The sequence below is a fragment of the Lissotriton helveticus genome, chromosome 2_1 (genome assembly GCF_964261635.1).
Source record: "Lissotriton helveticus chromosome 2_1, aLisHel1.1, whole genome shotgun sequence".
NCBI classification, from domain to species: domain Eukaryota; kingdom Metazoa; phylum Chordata; class Amphibia; order Caudata; family Salamandridae; genus Lissotriton; species Lissotriton helveticus.
In genome coordinates this window covers 266,401,718-266,414,612 of record NC_136059.1, presented here as the reverse complement: position 1 = coordinate 266,414,612, position 12,895 = coordinate 266,401,718, and the positions used below count along the sequence as shown (strand labels likewise).

At 44.6% G+C, this 12,895-nt stretch overlaps 1 protein-coding gene across 1 annotated transcript in view; it reads right to left on the bottom strand.

Annotated features, from left to right (window-relative positions):
• Nucleotides 1–12,498, bottom strand: part of SMAD4 (SMAD family member 4) — a 308,776-nt gene extending 296,278 nt beyond the window's left edge. The window contains exon 1 of the mRNA XM_078674808.1: nt 12,251–12,498. The gene's annotated coding sequence lies outside the window, so the exon portion shown is untranslated. The remainder of the gene's footprint in view (nt 1–12,250) is intronic.
• Nucleotides 12,499–12,895: the final 397 nt, after the last annotated feature.

Sequence of the window (12,895 nt, the reverse complement as noted above, 5' to 3'; positions counted from 1 at the left end):
AACTTACGCTCAGCAACTGCACAACTAAACCACAAAAAAAAAACATTCAAATGGCTGAACAAAGATGGCAGAACCTTGGGAGTCCAGAGCCATAGAAACTGTGGAATGGCCTGAAACCGAAATTGAAAGATTAATCATTGTACCTGTAGTTCAGAAAACAGCTGAAAACTGATTGTTAGAAATGAGGGTCTCTAGTTGGCAATGATTTGCACCTTTGTCCAAGTAGGGGCCCTTCATCCTAGTCAGGGTAAGGGGGGATACACTTCCAAAATAACCTCTTCTCACCCACTTGGTAGCGTGGCCCGAGCAGACAGGCTTATATCAGAGGCAGTGTGTAAAGTATTTGTGCATGCATACAGTAACACAGTGAAAACACTTCAAAGGGACACCACACCAATTTAGAAAAATAAGCAAATCTTTATCTAAACCAAACAAGACCAAAAACCACTGTAAAAATAGATACTTAGCAAGATAACCTTCAATTTGCAAGAATAGCTGAAACCCCCAGTTCTTCCGAGTTAGTAACTCCGCCCATGGCTACCGCGATGCTGAAAACGACTGAGTCTAACAATTCCAGCCGACCGCGTCAGTACGGGTCAGCTAGAGCGTCGACAGACTGGTAGACAGTACCTTACTTGTTGCGGCCGACATGTTGGTGCGATTCAGTCAGGGCAACCAAAGTGGTGCAGCATGCGGTGCCCTCACGGTACGGTGCAGGAAGAGCGGCTCGGTGACGGTCGTTCAACAGTGTCGGTGAAGCCAAGGCTTATTATGCAGAGTGAGGCGGTGCTCGATGCCGTGCTGGCAAGTCACGGTGCAGGAGACGGAGCCAGTCGATGTTCGGGTCAGGCAGCAACAGTGTTGGTGATCTCCGGGCAGAGTGAAGCGAGTGGGTGGGGAGTGCGGGGGCCCACTGGATGTGGTGCAAGCAACCGCTCATTGACAGTTGCCCACCGGCGTCGGTGAGACCAAGGATGCTGTGCGAAGTGCTGGGGTGCCTTCAGTAAACAGAATCCGCTACAGACTCGGTGACACAGTCAGCTGCTCTTATCTTCGCGGCGGCTGAAACCAGCAGTTCCAGAGACGGTGCCCAGAAAGATGGTGGGGTTTTTGCTGTTCCTGAGACCTCTTGAATAAGGGGCAAACACCATCTCAAGCCCTTGGAGAGACTTTCTCAAGCAGGATACATACAGTTCTCTCCTTGGCAGAAACAGCTACTGCAGGCCAACCCCAGACAGCAAAGGGGCAGTACTTCTCCTCCAGCTTCTTCCAGCTCTTCTCCATGGCAGAGAGTCCTCTTGAATTCCCAAAAGTGATCTAAAGTTAAGGGTTCTGAGGCCCAACCTTTACAGTCCATTTGTTTTGTTCTCGGGTGTCAGAGAGGCACTGTGCTTAGTCCAAACCCAGTTCTGTCCGCCCCGGTGCAGCTTCCGATCAGAAGGTGGAGACAGCATTGTCTAAGACAGACCAGGCCCATTCAGGTGTGAAAGAAATCTCCTCCGCCAACCCTGAATGCAGCCCAGGTCCATTCAACCCAGCTCTGGCTCACCCTGGAAAGGCAGGACACACCTCACCCCTGCACCCCCAAGAGGCTGTCTGAACAGAATGTACATCCCCAGCCCCTGTCACTCCAAAGCCAGACAGTCAATACACAACCCTAGCAGAGGCACGCTGGATGGCTAAGCAAGAAAATACCTACTTTATTTTTAAACTTAGAAGGTAAAATTCATCCTTATTTAAAGATGCAATTTTAGATTCTGAGTTCAGACATTCTAAACTTAATTTTCCAATCTTGTTCCAATGTGAAGTTATACTCATAAAATGTTATAAGTAAACTCCCCATTCTATCCTATGGGACAGATAGCCTTTCAATATTGAAAAACAAACTTGGCAGTATTTCACTATCAGGACATGCCACACACATCAGGACATGTCCTTCCTTTCACATACACTGCACCCTGCCCACCGGGGTACCTTGGGCCTACCATAGGGGTGACTCATATGTAAGAAAAGGGAATGTTAGGGCCTGGCAAGTGGCAGCACTTGCCAGGTCGACATGGCTGTACTAGGCTGTGCAGTACTAAACTGCACACTGATACTGCAATGGCAGGCCGGAGACCCTTTTGCAAGTCTGCTTGTGTGGGTGGCACAATCAATCAGTGCTGATGTTGGAGATACAAAGAGATTGAATATGAAACACAAGTGAAATTATAAAGAATAATATTAAATGTCAAAAAGATAAATGGGATTATTGATTTGTTAATACGTTTGGTGCTATTGATATAATGAATTGTATAATACTGTGATTGTAAATACTGACCCTAAAGATTTTTAGTATATATTAGTCTCTGTAAAATAGCGACCGATTTGTATATAGATGTTTATTTTGTGTTTTTTTCTTATAGATTTGTGTTGCACATTGTCATGTTCACACTCTGCGAATGACGGTCACCTGATGCGCGCGTAGTTGTTGTATTCCACCGCATTGCCTCCTTTATATTTTCCAACTGACCGAATATGTCGTATAGCACTCCCCTCTTTTATTAGGTTTCGCCTGGGGCACGGAGCTTTAGCTCCGCCCCCAGGAGAAATCTTTAGTTTTGCAGTGTGGGGGACTTGAATCCGCCCTCTGTTCCATTGGCTAGCTCCATAAATGGAGGCTAGCCATTGGAACAGAGATCTGTCCGTCATGGCTGGACCAGATTCGTGGGCGTTCCTGCATTTTTTCCGCTCTCCACCCTTTTTGCATCGTCATTGGGCGGAGTTTCGTTTCGTTTTTTTTTTGGGGTGTTTGTTTTCCTCATTTCATGCCGACCACGGCCGCCGGAAGAAGTCCAGGTGAGTGCGTTCCTTCCCCCCCCTCCCGCTGTCCGTGTGTTTCCCGCCCCCCCCCCCACTGTCCCTGTCTTTCCCGACCCCCCTCCCGCTTCCGTGTCTACATTTCGTGTAATATGCTCGAATAAACACTTTTCAATAGTCCACTCGTCGTTAAATTTTCAGTCATCTTTTATTTGTGGACATATATTGATGTATAACGCCCCATGCATTATCCTCCGGGGCACAAACATCAATTTTTTCCTTGAACTGCCCAGATCCGCCATGCTGCGCTCATCTGTTTTCGCGTCACGGGTAGGCGGAATCCATGAAGAGCCAATCAAGTCACAGCCTGGACACGCGTCACTTTAGCAGTAAATTGCAGTGCAGACAATAACAACAACAGAGGCAGCTTTGTTAACAGACACACACAAAAAGAACTTAGAAGTCGTGCTAGGAGCAGCAGGACAAGCTGCCGAAGGAGAGAGCTCTAGACGGGACAGCAGCATGTCGCAAACCGAGGGGCCAATGTCGCAGGAGGAAAATTTACAGGGTAAGGGTTTAGAGTCCACCCCCCCCCCCACCCTCTCCTTCAGCAGCCTCGTCGTGTCTGAGCAGCGCCTGTGACACGTATATCTTCCTAGAAAGTGTGTTCGATGGATTCTGTTTATTGAAAGAGGCAATACATGATAAACAACCGGGGCAGCCCGTACTAAAATTAGATTATTAGTGCCCGAACCATGGCGAATATCGTTTTTGGAAGACGTGGAGAGGAAAGATGAATAGCTACGCTGAGTGTGAAACGAAGAGGAGTGCAAAGGTTCTCTACAGGACGCCAGCAGGGGGCCGGGCCCGTAGGATAAACAAACTACATGTGACCGCAGCAGTAATTACAATTATCCTTTGTAGATTGCCTGCTAGTTTGATCTGTGGCCTACCTCCTAAAATTCACCTCTAGAGACTGTACTGTCTCCATGTCATGTATTGCATTTTAAGAACATTTGGCATTTTGACCGGTAGCACTATACCAGCTGGCGTTTTGAGCCCATATTGACAAAAGCACAACTATAAGCACCTCACTCCCACAGACAGTCGAACATCACAGTAAATCTGTGGATCTCTCTTGCTCTTGACTACCACTTGTTTCTTTTCCTGGTCATATTCTTGGCCACCCATATGCACCACTGGAGTGAATGTCAACTCAGTAAATGATCCGGTGGTAACCTTGATTAACATTCTTTCTTTCCATTTGCGGGCAATTTTTGAGCCGGAGCTTTACTACAGGCCTAGCCTGAATTTCTTATGGTGTCCGTTTTTAACAGTAGACTCGAGAAAGCACTTTAAATACCCCAATTCAAATATCCTTTTCAGAAAATCAGAATGACGAGACGCCAAGACCTCTACTAATAGAAGATTTTTTGTAATCCAGGGCATAACGAACCCGTCCTTTAAGATGTGTAGCTTTTTTTTACATTGTGATGTTGTGCAAGTTTTTTTTTTTTTAAATACACTTTTGGCTGACTGTTGTATTGGATCCGCTGTGAATAACATGCAACAGAATGTGAATAATAACATGCAATAAAAATGTGTTTTTCTGTACTCTGACACGATGTTTCGTTACAAATACACTTCGAGCTAATTGAAGATATCTTGCTGTCTGTCGGAAAACCATACTCGTTCTGTTGTTTCTCCAAATGTTTCGAGTACCTTTGGCGCATCTGACCCTGTTGCATGACATTCTCTAATGCACAACACAATGCTTGCCAGCAGGGTTTTGCACGATGAACACATAAAAGTTACACACGATCGTGCATTTAATGTGATTATAATAGCAGTTGCAAGTGTGTGTGGGGCTCTTGCGTGTGTGTGTGGGGGGGGCTCTTGTGTGGGGGGGGCTCTTGTGTGGTGTGTGTGGGGGGGCTCTTGTGTTGTGTGTGTGGGGGGGCTCTTGTGTTGTGTGTGTGGGAGGGCTCTTGTGTGGTGTGTGTGGGAGGGCTCTTGTGTGGTGTGTGTGGGGGGCTCTTGTGTGGTGTGTGTGGGGGGCTCTTGTGTGGTGTGTGTGTGTGCAAATGCAATACGTCTCGCATTTGCGACAGAGTAAGCTATTGGCATTGTAAATGACAATGCAATTTATTTATCTGCTTTCAAAACCAACACATAAATAAAAAGTTTGTCATTTACAATGCCAATAGCTCTAACTTTTCCGAAGGCGAAATCGTTGCATTGTAAATGCTTGTTGTTGTATATGTGATTGTATGTAATTTACAAACTTAATTGATACTAATGTTGAAAAGATGCGTTGTTGTATTCCACCGCATTGCCTCCTTTATATTTTCCAACTGACCGAATATGTCGTATAGCACTCCCCTCTTTTTTTGTTGTATATGTGATTGTATGTAATATATGGAATTGTATGTAATTTACAAAATTAATTGATACTAATGTTGAAAAGATGCTCAAACAATGAAAAAATATTTATAACCTACATAAAAAAATATAAATACAAATAAAATGGTTTTTGAATTCGAATATACATTTTTCTATTAATTATGAATTTTACAAGGTCGCAAATAATTTGATTGCATAAATCATTAGGGTGGTATAATAATACCGGTTTGCTATATAACCTTTTTTCTACACAATCAATCAGTGCTACAGGCCACCTAGCAGCATTTGACTTCCAGTCCCTGGGGGCACACAGTGCACTGTACTGGGACTTAGTAGTAAGTCAAACAAGCCACTCATGGAAAGACCAATCCATAAACACAATTTACAGGGAGAGCATATGCACTTTAGCACTGATCAGCAGTGGGATAAGTGCCCAGAGTCATAAAACCAACAAAAACAGGGTCCAAAACTGGAGGCCAAAAAGCAAAATGTCTGGGGATAAACCTGCTAAAAAAGCCAGGTCTAACACAGATCTTTTCAAAACTGCTTATAATTGAATTTCAGGGAGGATTGGCCAATAATTACTGGACTTCAAACATGGCTCCCATTTCACCCAAGGTGATTTTTCCCTACAGCTTTGCTACGCCGATGTAAGTGCGAGAAAACTCAAAGGTCTATAATAAATAAATGTGCCTTATGTAGAATACAGTCATTTCAGGGACATCCCACAAGAGGCTTGTTTAGAGGCCCACACTAAATTGTAGGGCAAACACTATTTAGTACAAACTACATTTGCAGGGGGTGTCGTGTTTTCACACCTGATGTAGAGATGGGCAGTAAACCCAGGCAAACTATGTCCTTCTATTGGGCGGGTTAACGCTTTTTCTGTGTTTGCAGTAAATTGTATAACCAACTTAAAGTTGGCTGTAAAGTTGGGCGGAAAAACCAGAGTAAGCACTATTTGCACTCCACACACTATGGGTGCAAGTCTAAAACAGGAAAGCCCTCTGACCTATTTTTAAAAACAAGCAGATAAGAAAAGTCTTTACGACGGCCATGAAGCAGGCAATGGTGTCCGGAGGGGGCGTCCAAACAACGGACAGGGCGGCAACCAAAAACCCTCTTTTCCAGTGGGAAGCCAGTGTTTACCGTAAACGCGGATACTACCTAATGGAAATGAGAGGCGGGGCTTAGAGTCCCTTTTAGAAATTTTTTATATGTAATATCTCTCACAGGCGAGGAGCATCTGCGCGCTCCAACACCAGGCGAGACCTAATAAACCAACCTATAAGTGAGGCCAATAGAGTTTGACCCAGAGTCACAAGGAATTTAAGGTGAAGGCTAATTATCTGAAGCAGGGGTTTAAGTTGAGTGTACCACACCAATAGTAATAATGAGCACTGATAAGTCAATAGGTCAGGCATGCTTTTTTAGTCCAGACTGAAAGGTTTTAAGAAAAGCCTGCTACTAAGAAAGAAAAAAAGAATGTTTTCTAAACTTTAATGTGTGATGAGTCACTGTAATTTTAAGATATAAAATAGTCCTGCATATGCACTGCTATTGAATCGCCCACTCGATAAGAGGTGGAATGAACCGCCAACATGATGAAATGTGAGCACAATGCTCACGTGTGGTGGAAAAAAAGCTCTTTCTATTTATACATTCATCAAATCTGTAATAGATCACTGCCAACTGCGATATAAATTTTATCATATACGGGGTAACCCAAAGAAAGTCCAAGGACCTGGGTATCAGTTTATTACAGAACAAATGGTCCCAGACATTGTCTACATCCAATTATTGGTACTTATTTGATAGTACGTGATACATTTTTTATTATTTATCATGCGATTAAATCATATGTATAGATAATTTTTCAGATAACAAACGAGAATACAATAGCCCAAGAAAAACTAGATAGTCCAACAAAACACCAGTAGATTTCGAATATATTAAAAACGGAGAAAAGATCTCTGTTATTTATTTTTCACAAAAGATCCTCACATAGGTTACTACATAATCATACAATTTGTAAAATCACAATCCATATGACACAAAGGAGAAGAAACGGGGTTACCATCAAGTGGCGTGCACAGAGTGAGATAAAAGTTTAAGTGCAAGTGTGAGACAGAAGAGACCAAGACGGTCTAAGAAAGTAGTGATCCTAATTTCAATTAGTCTAAGGTGAAGGAATCCTTAGAGCTAAAAAAACAAGAAAAACGAGCCTGCCCTACATACAATTTCGCAAAAAATGTTATTCTTTCTTGCTATAATACGGTTATGAATTCATCCGTACTTCAGTTCAGGACAGGGGAAGCAGGGACAGTAGAAGATGCAGGCTCTGGATGGGGGGTAGAGTGTCGACGTTTCGACCCAAGAGTAGAAAGGGCAGTTCAGATCCTCATGGACGGGTCTTCATCAGGACGAGAGGGTGGAGGGGACTAAGTTACACAAAAGACAGGTAACCCCAGTGGTAAAAGTGGACACCTGTTGAAAAATTAAAATGGGCTAAGTATCTCGAGTCAAAATCGACCATCACACTAGTCGAAATCCTGCTGAAAATTACATGGGCACTCACCCTTTTAATGGTGTGCCACGGGTGCAAAACTAATTTGCTGGAGAAAGCCGTCCAAACATGCTTTCCGATACTGCAAGAATAAAAACATAGCCATCAGTGCCATGCGTGTAACATATCGGGGCTGCCACATACAAAGCCAAAGGACAACTTGAAACACACATAAAACATGCGTGCAGACACCAACGAGTCTCACTCACCCACGCTGTAAATGGCGGCGGGAGAACGTCAGTTAGTGGTTCCAAGTTCCCAATGGATTGTCTGTTGAGAAACGATAGTATCAGACCCCAGGCGTTGTGTCAACGCAAACCTCTTTACACTTCCCATTAATTCGGTATCCCTTTAACATACCTCTATTGTCAGAGTCAAAGAGCTCTCAATGAAGGGGGGCTCCGTCTGCAAAGAAGACCGCGGAGTCAAGTACTATCCCCGCTGTTAAATAAACAATCGACGTGGGCGGAAGTCGAACACGCCTAAAGCCGGTCACGCTCCGGCAACGATGGTTGCCTGGCAACCACTGAGTAATTTCATGAGCTGATCGGAGCGCGTCTTTTCTCACCCTATGATCGGTCTGGAGTCTTTTTTCAGTGTTAGACTCTGTGGTTGCCAGGCAACCATCGTTGCCGGAGCGTGACCGGCTTGAGGCGTGTTCGACTTCCGCCCACGTCGATTGTTTATTTAACAGCGGGGATAGTACTTGACTCCGCGGTCTTATTTGCAGGCGGAGCCCCCCTTCATTGAGAGCTCGTTGACTCTGACAATAGAGGTATGTTAAAGGGATACCGAATTAATGGGAAGTGTAAAGAGGTTTGCGTTGACACAACGCCTGGGGTCTGATACTATCGTTTCTCAACAGACAATCCATTGGGAACTTGGAACCACTAACTGACGTTCTCCCGCCGCCATTTACAGCGTGGGTGAGTGAGACTCGTTGGTGTCTGCACGCATGTTTTATGTGTGTTTCAAGTTGTCCTTTGGCTTTGTATGTGGCAGCCCCGATATGTTACACGCATGGCACTGATGGCTATGTTTTTATTCTTGCAGTATCGGAAAGCATGTTTGGACGGCTTTCTCCAGCAAATTAGTTTTGCACCCGTGGCACACCATTAAAAGGGTGAGTGCCCATGTAATTTTCAGCAGGATTTCGACTAGTGTGATGGTCGATTTTGACTCGAGATACTTAGCCCATTTTAATTTTTCAACAGGTGTCCACTTTTACCACTGGGGTTACCTGTCTTTTGTGTAACTTAGTCCCCCCCACCCTCTCGTCCTGATGAAGACCCGTCCATGAGGATCTGAACTGCCCTTTCTACTCTTGGGTCGAAACGTCGACACTCTACCCCCCATCCAGAGCCTGCATCTTCTACTGTCCCTGCTTCCCCTGTCCTGAACTACGGATGAATTCATAACCGTATTATAGCAAGAAAGAATAACATTTTTTGCGAAATTGTATGTAGGGCAGGCTCGTTTTACTTGTTTTTTAGCTCTAAGGATTCCTTCACCTTAGACTAATTGAAATTAGGATCACTACTTTCTTAGACCGTCTTGGTCTCTTCTGTCTCACACTTGCACTTAAACTTTTATCTCACTCTGTGCACGCCACTTGATGGTAACCCTGTTTCTTCTCCTTTGTGTCATATGGATTGTGATTTTACAAATTGTATGATTATGTAGTAACCTATGTGAGGATCTTTTGTGAAAAATAAATAACAGATCTTTTCTCCGTTTTTAATATATTCGAAATCTACTGGTGTTTTGTTGGACTATCTAGTTTTTCTTGGGCTATTGTATTCTCGTTTGTTATCTGAAAAATTATCTATACATATGATTCAATCGCATGATAAATAATAAAAAATGTATCACGTACTATCAAATAAGTACCAATAATTGGATATAGACTGAATGTCTGGGACCATTTGTTCTGTAATAAACTGCGATATAAAGTCAGACCTAAAAACTGTCAATAAACATTGGTCCGTACTGAGTCCTTGGTTTATGTTCTTTACTTTAACCCCTTCACTGCGGCGGCTATTCCGCCGCAGTGCTAAGGGGGCGGGGCGGAAGAGCGGCGGGCGCATGCTGGTGACGGAACCGCTCCGTCACCAGCGTCTGTTGCGCTGTGCTTATGACGGAGCGGTTCCGTCATGGCCCGCCCCGCTCAATAGAACGCTCAGCGCAGGCGCGGAATCCGCGCCGCGCAGGCGTGCCGGGCGGGCCATGACAGAACCGCTCCATCATAAGCACAGTGCGACCGCAGCTGATGACAGAGCGGTTCCGTCATCAGCAGGGGAGGGGTTAAAAGCAAAAACACTCCTCTCGCTCTTGACAATGAGTGCAAGAAACCTTAAGGTAACACGTCAGTGATGCAGTCCATGTTTACTTTTAAGACATTTTACTTCATTTTGCAAGGAATGTGTGACTATTCCTAAAAACCATGTCCTTTTCACGGATGACATTTAGTTTTGTTTTTCATGCAACATCTGAGTCATGTACTGTCAGTCCTGCTAACTATAAATTGCCTCTAGGACTTAGGACTCTTGTGGAATTCAGAGTGTGGATGGAGTTCATAACATGAAACCATTAAGAGATCTGGAGTTAAGGCTGAAGGAAGTTACATTTTCACAGCCAAGTCCCTAGATCATAATAGTGTTAAGATTGTATGTTCCTATATTCCTTAGACTCATTGCAGGGCGCACACTTGAATGTGGAATATGTGCAAAAATGTATTATTCTATGGGAGTGTGTGAAGGAGGTATGCAGCTATCAAAATATCGACAGTGATAAAAGAAAATGGAGTGTTCACAGCCGGGGTGTATATATGCAGAAGTGTGTGAGAAAATATGATGAAATGGAGGGGACGAAAAGAAGCAAATGAAGGGGAGCATGAAAAGACAGCAATTAAAAATATGGAAATTGAAACTTACAAATCAACGGACTTCAGAAAAGACATGCGGAGAGAAAATGGGTATAAATGATTAACGTAGAAGAAGAGCCCTAAAGAAGTGATGTGGAGTGGAGAACAGGAGTGACTGACACAAATGCTGGTCAGATAGAACGATACGTCACGCAAAGGTTTCTAGTTCACATGTTTTAGACTTAGCTCTTCATTACAAAAGCCACGCCTCTCGGAAAAGATTTCTAGGTGTCCTTCATGTGCCACAGACCCCTTCCAAGTCTCCCTCGGGTTTTCATCCCATTATTAGCGCTGCTCTTAAAAAAACATGGTTCTCAACACATTTGTTTGCCACTTTTGTCGGCTTTAGAAGGTTAATATGAACATGTATAAACCTCTTACGAATTTTCAGGCAACAATGCACATTAAAACAAACTTCCAGAATCATATGTTTCCCCATCAATGACGCCGTGTATGGTACAGACAAGACTAATAGAGCAAACCTGCAAACACTGCACATCTCTCAGAATTCTCACATTTTAGTAAAAGCCAAGTCATTCCGTTCTTTATAATCTCGAGGCGTATATCTAAGAACTTTGTTTATACTTAAGATCGGTGTTTACTGTACGCATGTAAGTAAATGTCAGAGTTAGTGCTGGTTTTATTTTGTTCTACACATAGGTCTCGCACGTTCTTTACCCTTTCAGATGTGTTTTCACTATATGTGTTGTGCATGTAGAACGCACTCACGACAATGCCGAATTCAGGCTATATAGAATTTCATAAAGAGTCCCCAATGCCCCAAAAAAACGGGACAAAACTCCTGCACAGTCGCCATGGATCATATGAAGGGTCGTAAAACCTAAACCACAAAGTTGATACACAACGGAGACAACCCACAACTTGGATTACTCCCACATAGCGTTGGCTATGCTTAGAAATCATCGTATGTTAACAGTGCATAATTAACAGAAATAGATCACGTGATATTACATTAAAAACAACACTGCATGATGTAATTGACACTTTAAGAAAGGAGTCTCCCACTGAATGGTCCAGGTCACACCCGCTCATGTTTATGGTACCAAAATAACTCAATAGCGAAAGTGGAGGAGAAGCAACCGTTTCAGGGATTGTGACAGCGTCTGCTAATTGGCATAGTGTCATGCAATACGCTCGCCGGGGTTGAGATGGACGTTTGCACGGACCCCTGGCCTGGATCTGCCCCTACTGCCAGAAAGAGCTCGAACCCCGTGCTTGGTGCTCGAACCCCGTGCTTGGTACTCAAACTTCCCCGCCTTCCTCCACCCCCCGCAGGAGCTGGAGCATGGTGCGGTATCGCCATGGTGAGCCCAGCTTAAGCAGGGGCAGCAGAGTGGCAGGACAGGCCTGAAGAACAGGCCCCCAGGCGGACCTTATCCGTGGACTTAAGGAAGAGGGGCAGTGCGGGCCTGGGCGGAACCGGAGCGCCTGAACCTCCTAATACTGCCCGTGGGCTGGGCCCTACTGCCCGTGGGCTGGGCCCTCCCAGTCCTGTGCCCGCCGTGCCCCGCAGAGGCCACACAACCCTCGCCGCCTACCTGTATTTACCGCCCGCGGCGGCCGCTCTCCTCCCGCGAGCAGAGCCGCAGATCCACAGTGAGGCACGGCCGGGCGGAAGTGACGCAGCGGAGCTGGCGCAGGCAGGCGGATTGTAAACAGCAGAGCTCAAGCCCAGCAGCTCTCTGTTGTTGAGGCGAGAGCGGCGGTGGAGGCAGCTCAATGCGAACCAGATACCCGCAGGGAGAGGGAGAGAGACGGAGGGCCTTCGCCGAACAATGGCTGTAATAACGAGTGCTTCTCATCCCTGGAGCATTGCTAGCTCGGGGGGGGCTGCAAAGAAAGAAAATAAAAACCGTCAGCTGTTACATATATGACATTATTTTCAGACTATTAGTATAGTGGAAACTCTTATAATAGTAATTCTCCAAAATGTAAATTAAGATTACCGGTAACTAATCCTAACATTGCCTGCTGAGTCCTTTCTCTTGGGTAAACAAAGATACAAACAAGCAGCCGGATCTCAAATAAATCAAGTTCTAAACTACTGTGTTACAACACCTCACATGTAATGAATCCATCCAGATAAGGCATTAACTACAATTGATATAAAGGAAATAATGTTCACAAAATCTTAGATTCCCTTTGTAGTATATTCAGGTGCAAGTACTAAGGAAATTAGTGGG